The sequence below is a fragment of the Cnephaeus nilssonii genome (genome assembly GCF_951640355.1).
Source record: "Cnephaeus nilssonii genome assembly, chromosome: 4".
Taxonomy (NCBI): Eukaryota; Metazoa; Chordata; class Mammalia; order Chiroptera; family Vespertilionidae; genus Cnephaeus; species Cnephaeus nilssonii.
Window position 1 is genome coordinate 71592245 of NC_137075.1, and position 13736 is coordinate 71605980.

The window sequence follows — 13736 nt, forward strand, 5'->3', positions numbered from 1 at the left end:
CTTACACTAAGGCAATCGCTGCTGGTTGATAAGCCCCATCCATAGCTACAGAGCTCCCAGTCATCCTTTCTAACCTCATTCACGGGTATACATGGACAACCAAGGATCACTTGAGAAAAATCTGCAACATCAAAGAGAAATAAATACGAACTCTAAAGAAATTAAGAAATCTAGATGAATTAGGGAAATCTAACATTAATGAGTCAAACAAACATTTTATTCTTAAAAAGTATGCAAAAATAACAACCAGAAAAAATGAAGACCTTTTAAAGTTTTACAAGGTGAATGCTAAAATAAAATAATTAAAGTTAAAGGATAAAATTGAATAAATCTCCAGAAAGCAGAACTGAAAGCAGAAAATATAAGCAAGAGGAGGTAACATACATAGACATTCAATCCAGATGCACAGAAAATCAACCCAGAAAATAAGAAAAAGGAAGACAAAAAAGATGAACTTAAAAAAGAAATAATATTACTAAATTTCTCAGAGCTAAAGGGTAACATGTCATAAAAGTATGATTCACCAAGTTCCAAATAAGCTAAAACAAGAACAATCTATACTTAGGTATGTCATTGCACATTTTCAACATACCAAGGTTGAAGATAATATCCAGAATACTTCCAGAGAGAACTAAAAAGGATTGTCTACCAAAGAAAAAAAGATATTTGGTGCTAGGAATATTGTCCTTTCAAAGTATGGGGTCATAACACTGGAAAACCACCAAGAAAAAAAATATAATCGTCCCATAATACTAGCTCTGTGGTGAACAAAACTTATATACAAATAACATAATCTGAAATTTGGGGGTTTCAATAAAGCATAGAAGGCAATTATGCTTACTGAGCAGAGTGTTATTATCAGCCTTGACAATTTCAAAATATAGTCGAGAGAAGTCTGAAGGTGGAATGTGAAGGGATATGGCGGGAAGGATAAGGGTGATAATATCCTCTTCCTAAAAAAATGGGAGTCAAGAGGCACTGCAATAGATGGAACAAGAAACATAGACTGAAGTAATGGAATTAAAAAATCATGATATTATCCTATTGTCAGGAGAGAGAAGGGGAAGATGACATTAGTATAAAATGACCAAATCCATATCTCTCATAGGAAAGAATCAACAGATTGTGTCTAATATTGATAAGTAAAGAAGCAAAAATATAAGTATATTATTTAGCAGAATGGAGGTAACCACTAAAGTAATTAAAATAGTTATCTCTACAGAGCAGGACCAAACTATGGCTTAACCTAAACTGTTTTTTTATCCAATAGATAATATTCTATTGTATATATCAAAGGCAAGTGATATAATAAGTATTTAACTTTAGGGAAATAGTTAAAAAAACAGGCCGAGTACTTATTGGCCAGGTGTAAGCTGAAGGAAAGAATGACTGGAAGAAAGTAGGCAGAACAGTTTCGGGGGTTCATACAGAAGTGAGAATAACTGCAGTTATCCCAGGGAGAGAGGAAAGACCTTGTAATAGATGGGCATCAGGTGAAATCCGGAGAAAGCATAATGGGGCTCAATTAGCCCTATGCTAATGGCTTTTCTGGACCCAACCTAACAAATGAATGGCTCATAATGATCCAACTAAGTCCAAGTAACTTAACTCCGCATAAACAAAATTGAACACTATTTAAAGAAATATCATAAAATACAGCCACCAATCATGAAAAGCTCATTATGTTTAGCATCCAATCAAAAATTACCATCATGCAAAGAATGAGTAGAATATGACTCATAACCAAGAGAAAAATCAATCAATAGGAAAGACCCCAAAATGACAGAAATTCCATAATTAGGCTGTAGGGGTTAAATATACTGCATTGTTCAAGAAGGCAGAGGAAAGCTTGACCGTGATGTGAAGAAAAACAGGAAATATAGAAAAGATGCAACTAGAACACTGGGAGATTAGAACTACAGTAATTAAGACATTGTGGTATTGGCATAAGGATAAACATATATATAAATGAAACAGAAAATAGCCCAGATACATAGATGCTCATGTAGAAAGTCAACTGATTTTCAACAAAGATTTTAGGTTATTCACAAATAGTGCTGAAATAAATAGACAATTATATGTAAAACAACTTTGACCTTTACCACGATGCACAGAAATACACTTAAACGAACTGTACACCTAAAGGTAAGAGCTGAAACTATACGATTTTCAGAAGAAAACCTTTGTGATCCTAATCATGCAGAGATTTCTTTTCTCTTGTTCTCATTTCCCACCACTCTTCCCCACACTCAGTCTGCTCTAGGCACACTGACCTTGCCCTTCCTCAGAGGCTCAGGAACTGGTCTACCTCAGGGCTTTTGTACTTGCTGTCCCCTCAGGCAGAGATTTCTTTGATATGACACACCCACCCACACAAATGCACAATCCATAAAAGAGAAAAACTGATAGTCATCAAAATTAAAGATTTGTGTTCCTTGAAAGATATTAAGAAAATAAAAAGACAAACCACAGGTGAAGAAAAAATACTGGTAAAATACATGACCAATTGTAGACTTAACATCGAGAATATACAAATAACTCCTATGATTCAATAATACAAAGGTAACCTAATAAAAATAAGCCTAATAAAATGTTTCAATAGACACTTCACCAAAGAGGATATATGGATAACAAATAGGCACATGAAAAGATGTTCAACAGCATTCATCATTAAGAAAATGCAAATTAAGACCATCAGATAATACTACACACACTAGATTATATAAAATCAATGTATATTACAACAATTGTTAGCAAAGGTGTGGAACAACTAAAGTTCTCATATATTTCTGCTTTCAGTGTCAACTATATAAACACTTTGGAAAAATGTTGGCGGTTTATTTTAAAGGTAGGCATTTACTTACCATATGACCCAGAAATTCAATGCCTGGGTGTCTATCTAAAAGAAGTTAAGACATATGTCCACACAAAGATTTATATTATACAAGAATGCTCATAGCAGGTTAACTCGTAATAGTCAAACACTGGAAACAATGAAATTCTCCATCAACTGGTGAGTGGATAAACAAGTGGTGGCTTATCTATATATTGGAATGCTAATCAGCAATAAAAACAAGTGAATTACTAATACACACAGCAGCCCGGTGATTCTCAAAATCATTATGCAAACAAAAGAAGCCAGACACAAAAGACTACACACTATAATAATTCCTTGTGTATGAAATTTTAGAACAGAAAAAAAAGAAAAGTTACAGAAAGAAGATGGTGGTTGCCAGGCAAGGGGGATGGAGGACAGAGTAGTTTGCAAAGGGGCACAAGGGCACTTTTTGGGGTGAGGGAAACTTTCTCTACCCTTCTTGCATTGGCAGTTGTATGACTATAGGCATTCGTTAACACAAATCGAACTAATGCACCTAATAAAAATTTCCAATAGACACTTCACCAATGAGGATATATGGACGACAAATAGGCACATGAAAAGATGTTCAACAGCATTCATCATTAAGAAAATGCAAGTTAAGGCCATCAGATACTATTGCACACACTAGAATATATAAAATCAATGTATATTACACACTTAAAATGAGCAAATTTTATTATGTGTAAATTCTACCTCAACAAAATTAATTCTAGAAAGAATAAAAGTGAACGTCTCTGGAAGCAAGCCTGTGGATTGTAGAACTTCTTATCACTTGAACTTCTATACTTTTATTTCCATAGGCATGTCTGACAGTGGTTTAAAGTTTTTTCATGGGAAAAGAAAACCGAGCTTTTTCCAGATTAACTTAAGTCACACCTTAATGTGGTCAATCTGATATGTGTTTTATTTCAGGGATAAAATAAATAAATTTAAAATATAACAAGAGAACTGCCCCCCCCCCCAAAAAAAAAAAAAAAACACACCATCATGTAAAAGTTCCATTCATCAAGGCTAAAACAATCTACGTGAAAAACTTCCTGCGTCCCATGAGAGAACACTGGACAAATGTTGAGATGCGCAGCTACAACAAAAGCACAATTTAAAGAAAATTGCAATATAATCCTAAAAAGCTTCTGGAAAAATAAATATGCAGGAATAGTCAGGAAATGCCTGAATAAATAATTTCTGCCTCACAGAGCAAGGATGCTATATATTTTTTAAAATATATATTTTTATTGATTTCAGAGAGGAAGTTGAGAGGGAGAGAGAGATAGAAACCTCAATGATGAGAGAGAATCATTGATCAGCTGCCTCCTGCACACCTCCCACTGGGGATCAAGCCTGTAACCCCAGCATGTGCCCTTGACCAAAATCAAACCTGAGACCCTTAAGTCCACAGGCCTACACTCTACCACTGGCCAACCAGCTAGGGCAAGGATGCTATGTATTTTTTAAATTATCCAACTCCCCGTGGTTTACTGTCATGCCTATGTTTGGTGGCTTTGTGTATGTTTATAGCAATCCCTAGCTAAGTGATCTTGGTTCACAATAGATTTTTAGGAGGCAATACTCACTTTATACTGAGCAAGAATCTTGCAAATGTATTCTCTCATTTCAACATGTGATGCAGATAAACTGCACTTACCTAATGGGCTCAGATTTTAAATATTTAGTTATGAACTAGATGTCTGTCAGAAGGTCAACTTATATACAGTATTCTGGAGGATAGAGAAGGCCTTGTTTGAATAAACCTAGAACGTGCAAATTTGTTTGTCAATATACCCCACATCTCCTCCAAATAATGGGAGTTTAAGAGCTTATGAATCAACCCAAACAGCTTGCTGATGATCACTTGACAGACTGTGTGGGAAATTGAGTTTACTTCAAATTTATGAACTGATGGAGCTATTTCTTATAATGATTAACAATGAGTCATAGAAGAAACCAAGGGTCATTCTCAGGCACATGTGCCTAATGTCAGGTGTGGAGAGAGTGAGAACAGTTGTAGAAGAGGTAACAGTCTCATGACAGTCTGTTAGCTAATTTTCATTTTTAAAGTGAAGACACAGACTGGAAAAATTTTAAGGCAAGCTTAGTACCTAAAACATCTCCAAAATGGGTGCTTTGTGAAAAGCCTGGGTTGCAATTCCCAGAAGATTATGATTAATATAAGAAAGCAATAACTCAGAGGAAGCTGTAATAATATCACAATATGTTTACTTAATTTGGGGACTCAGAATAGGATACAAGTGCAGGGAGCATAGGGTGGTGCACACATCGCCCTGATAATTGATGTTTCTACCTGAAAAACACATCATATACACATTCCAAGGCCCAGATGTGAAACACTTAGAAAAGTATGTAAAAAGTAACTGAAGCAAATGTAGATGGTTAAATAAAAAAAGACACAGAATCAACTTTCCAAAAGTGATTTTTGTAATTTAGTCAACATTAATCGTGTTAAGAAGAGTAATTCATAAAATGAACAATATTTAGAGTTCTTTCAACAATTATTTGTCCAACAGATATTGACCAACTATCATGTGCAGAGACTGTGCTAAGCACCTAAAGGATTATCTCGTTCCAACATCACAAGAATTAGAGGTAAGTATTATTTTCCATATTTTATAGATAAGGAGACCAAACATAGAGTATAAAATACTGTCCAAGTTCACACAGCCAATTCGGTGTGCACTTGGGATTTAAGCCCAGGTTTTCTGGTACTAAGAACAGAAGCAGTGACTGCTAAACTTAAAAAAAAATTAGCTAAGAACTATATTATTCAATGAATAAGTATTTTAAAAATCTGAATGAATATATTATAAAAATTATATTTTTAAATTATTTTTTAAACAAAAATAACTTTTTGTTTAAAAACCTTCTGTCAATCTTTCTGGGTTAAATCTGCCTGTAGTAATCTTTCTGGGTTAAATCTGCCTGTAGTAAGACCAGAAAATGACCTAATGTTCCTTCTCCTTCTTTTTTACAAAGAGATACACTTTAAAAATACCAATTCAACCATAATTATTAAGTAACTATGTCTGCATTTCTGCACCCATCAAACACATAGTGTTTAGACCTAAAATCAGACACTTTGGAGGTCATATATACATATACAGTAGTTTATAATTAAAAAGAAAGAAGACTAATCCTATATAAAAAAAGAGGTGATATGCAAATTAATCCTCACACCCTCACAAGATGGCTGCCTATGACCAGGCCAGCAGGGGGGTTAGTGAGGGATGACCAAACAACTGAACAAGCAGGCTGTGTGGGGCGACCAGGCCGGCAGGGGGGGCAGTTGGGGGCGACCAGGCCGGCAAGGGGGGCAGTTGGGGGCAACCAGGCCGGCAAGGAGAGCAGTAAGAGGCGACCAGGCTGGTGGGGGGGGGGGGTAGTTAGGGACGACCAGGCTAGCAGAGGGGAGTAGTTGGGGGTGACCAGGCCAGCAGGGAGGGGGCATTTGGGGGCAACCTAGCTGGCAGCGGGGGCAGTTAAGGGCAATCAGGCCAGCATGCAAAGGCAGTGAGGGGCAATCAGGCTGGCGGGGGGGGGGCAGTTAGGGGTGACCAGGTAGGTAGGCAGGCGAGTAATTAGGAGCCAGCGGTCCAGGATTGTGAGAGGGATGTCCGACGGCCAGTTTAGGCCCGATCCCTGGGATCGGGTCTAAACCTGCCCTCGGGGTCCTGGATTGGAGAGGGTACAGGGTGGGCTGAGGGGAACCCCCCCCCCCCCCGTGCACGAATTTTGTGCACCTTGCCTCTAGTAAATATATAAAACCGTTAGAAATGACATTGGGAGTAATTGTCTAAATGATTCTACCTAAACAATTGATGAATAAAACTTGATACAAATAGCCCTTTGTATAAAACAGTGATTCTCAAAGTGTGGTCCAAGTGTGATTCTCAAAGAAGGGATTCTCAGTACCCTTCCCAGTGGTCTTCACCTTCAAGGTCATCTTCATCACTATCTTCATATGGTGTTTTACTCTCATTCTGTCAGTGTACATAGGTGTCTTCCACTTATTATGTGCTTGAAATGTAAACTTCTAACTTTTTCAACTCCCACAAAGTGGTCAATCTCAGGGAAAGACCAGAGCTATGGGACAGGCTTCAAAGTTCATTACAATGGTCTGCATTGCTTCTTGGCCTTTTGGTCCCTGCACAGCTTGTTACACAGACCCTTCAAAACCTGTGTACCAATCTTCCACAGCAGTGGTTGTCCATTTGGAGCATGCACTGGAGTCTCCAGGAGAGCTTATTAAAATGTAATTGCTGGGCCCCAGCCCCAGATATTCTGATTCAGTAGATCTGGGGTGAGTGCTGAGAATCAGTTTCCAGCTGTAGACCAGCCAAACTCTGACCCCAGTCCAACTGGCTGGGCTTCCGAGTGTGTGACCTACTCTAACTTCTCAACTTCCCATGGTTTGTCCTCATACATTGCTCTTCAAGAACTCTCTACCAGGGTAAAACTGCTCTCTGATAAGTACTTGTGGAAAAACTTTTTGAAACATTTGGCATTAAAGGTTCTTTCTAGGAGTTCACACATTAAAAATGTTAGGTGGAAATTTTAGTCTCAAAATGATTCCTTGAAACTGCAAGGTTATGCAGGTGAAACACTCGGAGCACAAGCAGATGACTGGGAGCCACTCTCCATACTGTTTCAGGCAGAATTTAAAAAAAGAAAAGAGGTTAGCCCTGGCTGGTTTGGCTCAGTGAATAGAGCATCAGCCTGCAGACTGAAGGGTCCCAGGCTCAATTCTGGTCAAGGGCACATGTCCAGGTTGCAGGCTCGATCCCCAGTGTGGGGCATGAAGGAGGCAGCCAATCAATGATTCTTTCTCATCATTGATGTTTCTGGCTCTTTCTCCCTCTCTCTTCCTCTCTGAAATCAATCCTATATAATGAAAGGGTAATATGCAAATTGACCCTAACAGCAGAACAACCAGGAACAACTGGTCGCTATGACATGCACTCAACACAAGAGCTACCCCCTGGTAGTCAGTGCACTCCCACAGGGGGAGCTCCACTCAGCCACAAGTCAGGTGCTGCGAGTGCAGCGGCAGTGGTGGGGGCCTCTCCTGCCTCTGAGGCAGTGCTAGGATGTCCGACTGCAGCTTAGGCCCGCTCCCCATCAGTTGGACATCTCCCAAGGGCTCCTGGGCTGCCAGAGGGATGTCTGACTGCCAGCTTAGGCCTGCTACCCAGGGGATCAGGCCTAAGCCAGCAGGTGGACATCCCCTGAGGGGTCCTGGACTGCGCGAGGGTGCCCAGCTGAGGGACCCCCCCCCTCTAGTGCACAAATTTTCGTGCACCGGGCCTCTAGTAAAAATATATTAAAAAAAGAAAAGAAAAGAGGTAAGGGTTCAAATAAAAATATTACCTGCAATTGCTAAGAAAATGCCTTTAGTGATGCACACAAGAATTCCATGAAGCAAAGTGTTTGAGGGCCTGTTGTCCCAAGAGAACACTTGCCAGCATCCTAACAGAATTAGGAAGTCCTCCTTGAGCTGCCCTCTGGACATGAGCCTCACAAAAGAAGGCTTCATCTGAAATCCTAAGCAAATAAAAGTCAAGTGAGGAGAGTGGAACATTAAATTTTAGACTTGGCAAGTAGCAATATTTTGTAACCTTGAAGATATTCTTTCACTAAGAGTTGAAATACCACAAAACTGCAAATTTGACAACTAAATGCTCCCCAAAGGTGAAGGCTTTACCTGAAAAATATCTAAAGTGCAGTTATTTAGCCCAGGTTAATGGGCACTCAAGTCATATGTGACAAAATCCTAGCAGGGGGAGTAATCTGTTGAAACAAAAACTTCACCTGGGGTGGAGGCATGTTAACATATTCCTTAGATGAGCTGAGTTGTAGAGCCATTCTCCTTATGTCTCTCCTTAGGGATTTAGCATTTCCATCCAGGGATCTTCCCTAAACAATTTTGGGCTTCTATGAATCTCTTAGCATTGATGCAATGACATTTTACCTGCTCACTTTATATTTCTCTGATCTGGAATTCTCAATTGCTTCTACACCAAGAACTTCAGAAAGATTCCAATGTCACTCAGGCTTTGTCTATTCAATTCATCCAAGTTGATTCAACAGAAAACTCTAGAGTGCCTGTTCCATATGGCATACCACATTAGATGTTTTAGGGGAAGAAAAGATGAGTTTAACATGGATTCTGTCCCTAAAAATCTTATGGGTGCTCTGGTTGAAGAACTAAGTGGCCCACATTTATTAGGATGGAAAAGAGGTGACAGTGGTGATTACTGCATGAGAGGCAAATTAAGGCCCCCTGGGAGTTGAGTGGTGGGGGTGGAGGTCAGGAAAGACTTTGAGGAAAGGGGGCTATTTAAGCTGAGCTTTGAGAAATAGTCCGAATTTGGACACGCAGACTTCATGGGAGGCAGTTTTATTAAATTTGCATGACAGCATGTTAGACGCACAGCAAAAACAGCTTGATTGCCCCAAATCACTCCCCCCATGAGTTGGAGCATCTCATCCACACAGCAACCCCCCCCCAAATAAATGTCTTTTTAGAGTTCCAATAACATCTTTGTCTATAAATATTTTTAAAGTTGTTTTTTTTTTCTCTTCCCTGGGTGTTCAGTTTCCTACTGTGAACCTCAGTGCTCCAGAGCACACATTCATGTTTGTGTCTTGTCTGGAGTAAATTCCTGAGATTTATATTGTTTGTACACAAATGATACACTTGAGATGGGAGAGAACTCACAAACCTGGCTGCATCTAGACTCTCATTGGAGAATAACAGAGAAAATCATCTCAGTGTCAATTTCATATCCTCAGGTCCGTCCCAGGGATGCCTTTCCAGTTGAATGATTTTAACTTCTTTGTCACAGAGCAGGGGTGGGGAACCTTTTTATAGCCAAGAGCCATTGGATATTTACAACATCATTCATGAGCCATACAAAATTATCAACTTAGAAGTTAGCCTGCTGTATTAGGTCAAACATTTAATTAACTCACCCTGAATGCCTTGGCAGGGCCAGTCTAAATGATTTTGCGGGCCTTATACGGCCTGCTGGCTAAATGTTCCCCACCCCTGTCATAGAAGAAAAACACTTGAATTCAAAAGAAGAGAGGAACAGACGTGAAGGAGGTGATAGTGGGGGAGAGGACAGGAAGAAAAGGAGAAAAAAGAATAAAAGGGGAGCAAAAGCCCAAATACAACAAAATGAAGAAGGAAGAATTTGTTTGGAAATGAGAAAAACATAAAGGGTGCAAGGGGAGGGATGGAGAAGGTGAGCTAAGGTTGAATGACAAGAAGCCTTTTTAGAATAATGCAAACCCTTCTGCCTTTCCCTACTGGAAGTGCCATGGATTCTTCTGGGGAGGTTGCTCCCCATGGGCACACCCATTATCAGGATTCCAAACCATCTGTCTGGCCCAGCCTTTGGCATTCCTGTCCTTGTGGGATAGAGGGAAGACAGACAGAATGCATGGGCTGGAGGAGGCGATGCATGCCAGAGAGGCCTGCGAGGAAGGGAGGAAACAGACCACGCTGGCCCCAAGAGCCAGACACCTGTGTAAACTGCAGGAAGCTGAGAGGAGCCCAGCTGAGCTGATGGAGACACCACATGCATGCGGCTGTAGGAGGCAAAGTCACACGGTGAGACAAAAGCAGGCGTGCACACATAAAAACACACACACACACACACACACACACACACACACACACAGTCAGTCAGTCAGTCAAAGAAATGAACAGAGGAGACTGATCTGAAAAGGGGCAGAGAAACATTGAGAGGGAAAAAGCATTCTGAAGACAGAGAAAATTGTACCCCCCTAAAAAATGGTGTCTAAAGAAATACGACTATTTTTAAATATTCTTGTATTGTATTTTGATAGAAATTTATTTGCTACATAAAAAAGTATAAACAGCACCTTTCTTAGGGTTGAATACCCAATTAATTTAACTTAAAAATTTGTCAAATATCTAGACAAGTAGGAGCTCACATGAAAAAGCACCTGTAGGTATTTTATAAAATACATATGTCCAGGCCCCACCCCAGACCTACTGAATCAGAATTTCTAGGCATGGCGGCTAAATGATGGGGGGAAATGATGCCCACTTCTGCTTACAGAGCTCCTGAGGGCTTGGGAGTGGCTTCATTCCAGGCAGAGCACAGAACCCATCTCTGGGAAATAAAGCTGTTTACCTGCTCTGTGCTTTAAAGGGAACATCTCCGCACACCGGAACGTGTAAGAGGAAAACAGTGATAAGGATCTTGAAATCTGAATTCTTGGAAAAAGGATATACAATGTAAAAAAAGTTAACATCAGGGATATTCATAAATGCTCTAGTCTAATATCATTAAGATGTAGTAATTCTCATTTACTGAAGCATATTCATTCTCATATTTGTGGTACCCAGGAGCATAGTGCAAGACAGTGTTTCCCAAAGTATGATCCAGGGCATACTGATCACCCTGGAAGGCTCTTTGCAGAAAAAAGGTGAAGGACATTGAGAACTCCTACCTAGTCGCCCCAGCACCCCCATACACCAACCGCCACCATCCAAAGAATGTTAGTATTTAAGACATTAAAAAAAAACACCTGTGTAATTTATTTCAAAATGTGTTTTCCAAACTTATATGACCAAAGAGTCTATCCTATATAATAAAGAGGTAATATGCAAATTGACCATCACAACCTTGCATAAGAAGGCCGCCCCCATGTGGTCACAAGATGGCAGCACCCATGTGGTCACAAGATGGCAGCACCCATGTGGTCACAAGATGGCCGCCACAAGATGGCCGGCAGGGGAGGGCAGTTGATCAGGCCAGCAAAGAAGGGCAGTTAGGGGCAACCAGGACAGCAGGGGAGGGAAGTTGGGGGCAAACAGGCTGCAGGGGAGGGCAGTTAGGGGCAACCAGGCCTGCAGGGGAGGGCAGTTGCGGGGGATCAGGCCTTCAAGGGAGGGCTGTTGGGGGCGACCAGGCCTGCAGGGGAGGGCAGTTGGGGGGGACCAGGCCTGCAGGGGAGGGCAGTTAGGGGTGACCGGGCCAACAGGGGAGGGCAGTTGGGGGTGACCAGGCCTGCAAGGGAGGGCAGTTGGGGGTGACCGGGCCAACAGGGGAGGGCAGTTGGGGGTGACCAGGCCTGCAGAGGAGGGCAGTTGGGGAGAGGGGACAAGGCCTATAGGGGAGGGCAATTGGGGGGGGGACCAGGCCTGCAGGGGAGGGCAGTTGGGGGTGACCAGGCCTGCAGGGGAGGGAGGGCAGTTAGGGGTGACTGGGCCTGCAGGGGAGGGCAATTAGGGGGCACCAGGCCTGCAAGGGAGGGCAGTTGGGGGCAATCGGGTCAGCAGGGGAGCAGTTAGGCATCAATCAGGCTGGCAGGGGAGTGGTTAGGGGGTGATCAGGCTGGCAGGCAGAAGCGGTTAGGCGCAATCAGACAGGCAGGCTGGCAAGTGGTTGGGAGCCAGCAGTCCAGGATTGTGTGAGGGATCCCTGTGGGATCGGGCCTAAACTGGCAGTCGGACATCCCCCAGGGGGTCCCATATTGGAGAAGGTACAGGCTGGGCTGAAAGACACCCCCCCCCCCCATGCACGAATTTTGGCACTGGGCCTCTAGTATTCAATATAATTCTTCTAAGGATCATGAGGAACTAGTATTACAAGAAATTAACTTTTAAAAAGCATTAGCATCTATATATATAAAAAGCCAGTGACCAGAACATCGGAACAACTGGTCACTCTGAGGCCCACTGCAGCCAGCGAATCAGCGGCTGATTCGCTGGCTGCAGTGGGCCTCAGAGTGACCCACGTCTCATGGCCCCTCCCCCCAGCCAGCCCTGCCCCTGATCAGCCTCTCCCACCCTGATCAGGGGGCAGGGCAGCTGGCCCACCACCCACAGCCCCTCCCCATGGCCGACCCTACCTCCAATCGGCCCCCCCACCCCAATCGGGGACAGAGGCCCACCTGCCAATTGCCCATGGCCCTTCCCCCTGGGCAGCCCAGCCCTGATTGGACCCCGATCGGGCCTGGCTGGTAGGCCAACCTCCCATCGTCTCCTCCTCCCGACAGGCCCGGCCCTGATCTGCTCCTATTGGAGCTGGGCCGGCCAGACCCCACCTGTGCATGAATTCATGCACTGGGCCTATAGTGTTGTATAAAGAAAGGTAACTGGGCACCAATCACAGCTTCATTATTTTAAAAAAGAGGCAAAGCCAATAATCTGCAGAATTATGAAGCACAGCAACAGCACAAGCCTATATTAAAGCAGATACACTTGGCGTCAGCACTTTCCATACTCTAAGTGCCTTAATTACCTTGGTTGAAAATAAAACTAAATTATTTTCTGATACTTTTTTTTTAAAAAAGCTTTCTGAGGAATTTGAAGCAAACACAGAACATAGCTCCTGGGCATATCAGACAGAAAAATACATCTGGCTAATGTACAGGAGGAAATTTTCAGCTAAGGACACCCTGAAAAGAGAGCCATTAGTAGGAGAAGGTAACTTGGATGAGCCTCTTCTCAAATGATCAGGGTGACCTTCTGCCCATTTGGTTGCAATATAGAGTGGGATCTGGTTCCCTGTGGTTCTGGTGCCTTCGCTTTGCAGCTTGTCTCCATCCCTTGTTGTCTCAATCCCTTACATGGAGCCAGCACACAAGGAGGATGACTGGCGATAGGTCAAATGAGCTATTGGTGGAAACACTGGGTTGATTCATAATTGTATAATTCACCAGCTCACACACATCTGTTACATAAGCTAAGCTAGCTTGATAGAAAGGCCTTCTGAGAGCCACAGAAGGCGGGGCAAATCTGGTTTGAGAAAGGAACACAGGATGTGAGACAAAAGTCTCATGAGGGGCATTGGGAAGATGG

The 13736-nt window shown here is 42.2% G+C and overlaps 1 pseudogene across 1 annotated transcript in view; it reads left to right on the top strand.

Moving 5' to 3' along the window:
• Nucleotides 1-2106: 2106 nt before the first annotated feature.
• Nucleotides 2107-13736, top strand: part of LOC307098288 (KRR1 small subunit processome component homolog) — a 66564-nt pseudogene continuing 54934 nt past the window's right edge. Inside the window, exons 1-2 of the transcript in view lie at nucleotides 2107-2145; nucleotides 13229-13361. The product of the transcript in view is annotated as a KRR1 small subunit processome component homolog (transcript). The remainder of the gene's footprint in view (nucleotides 2146-13228; nucleotides 13362-13736) is intronic.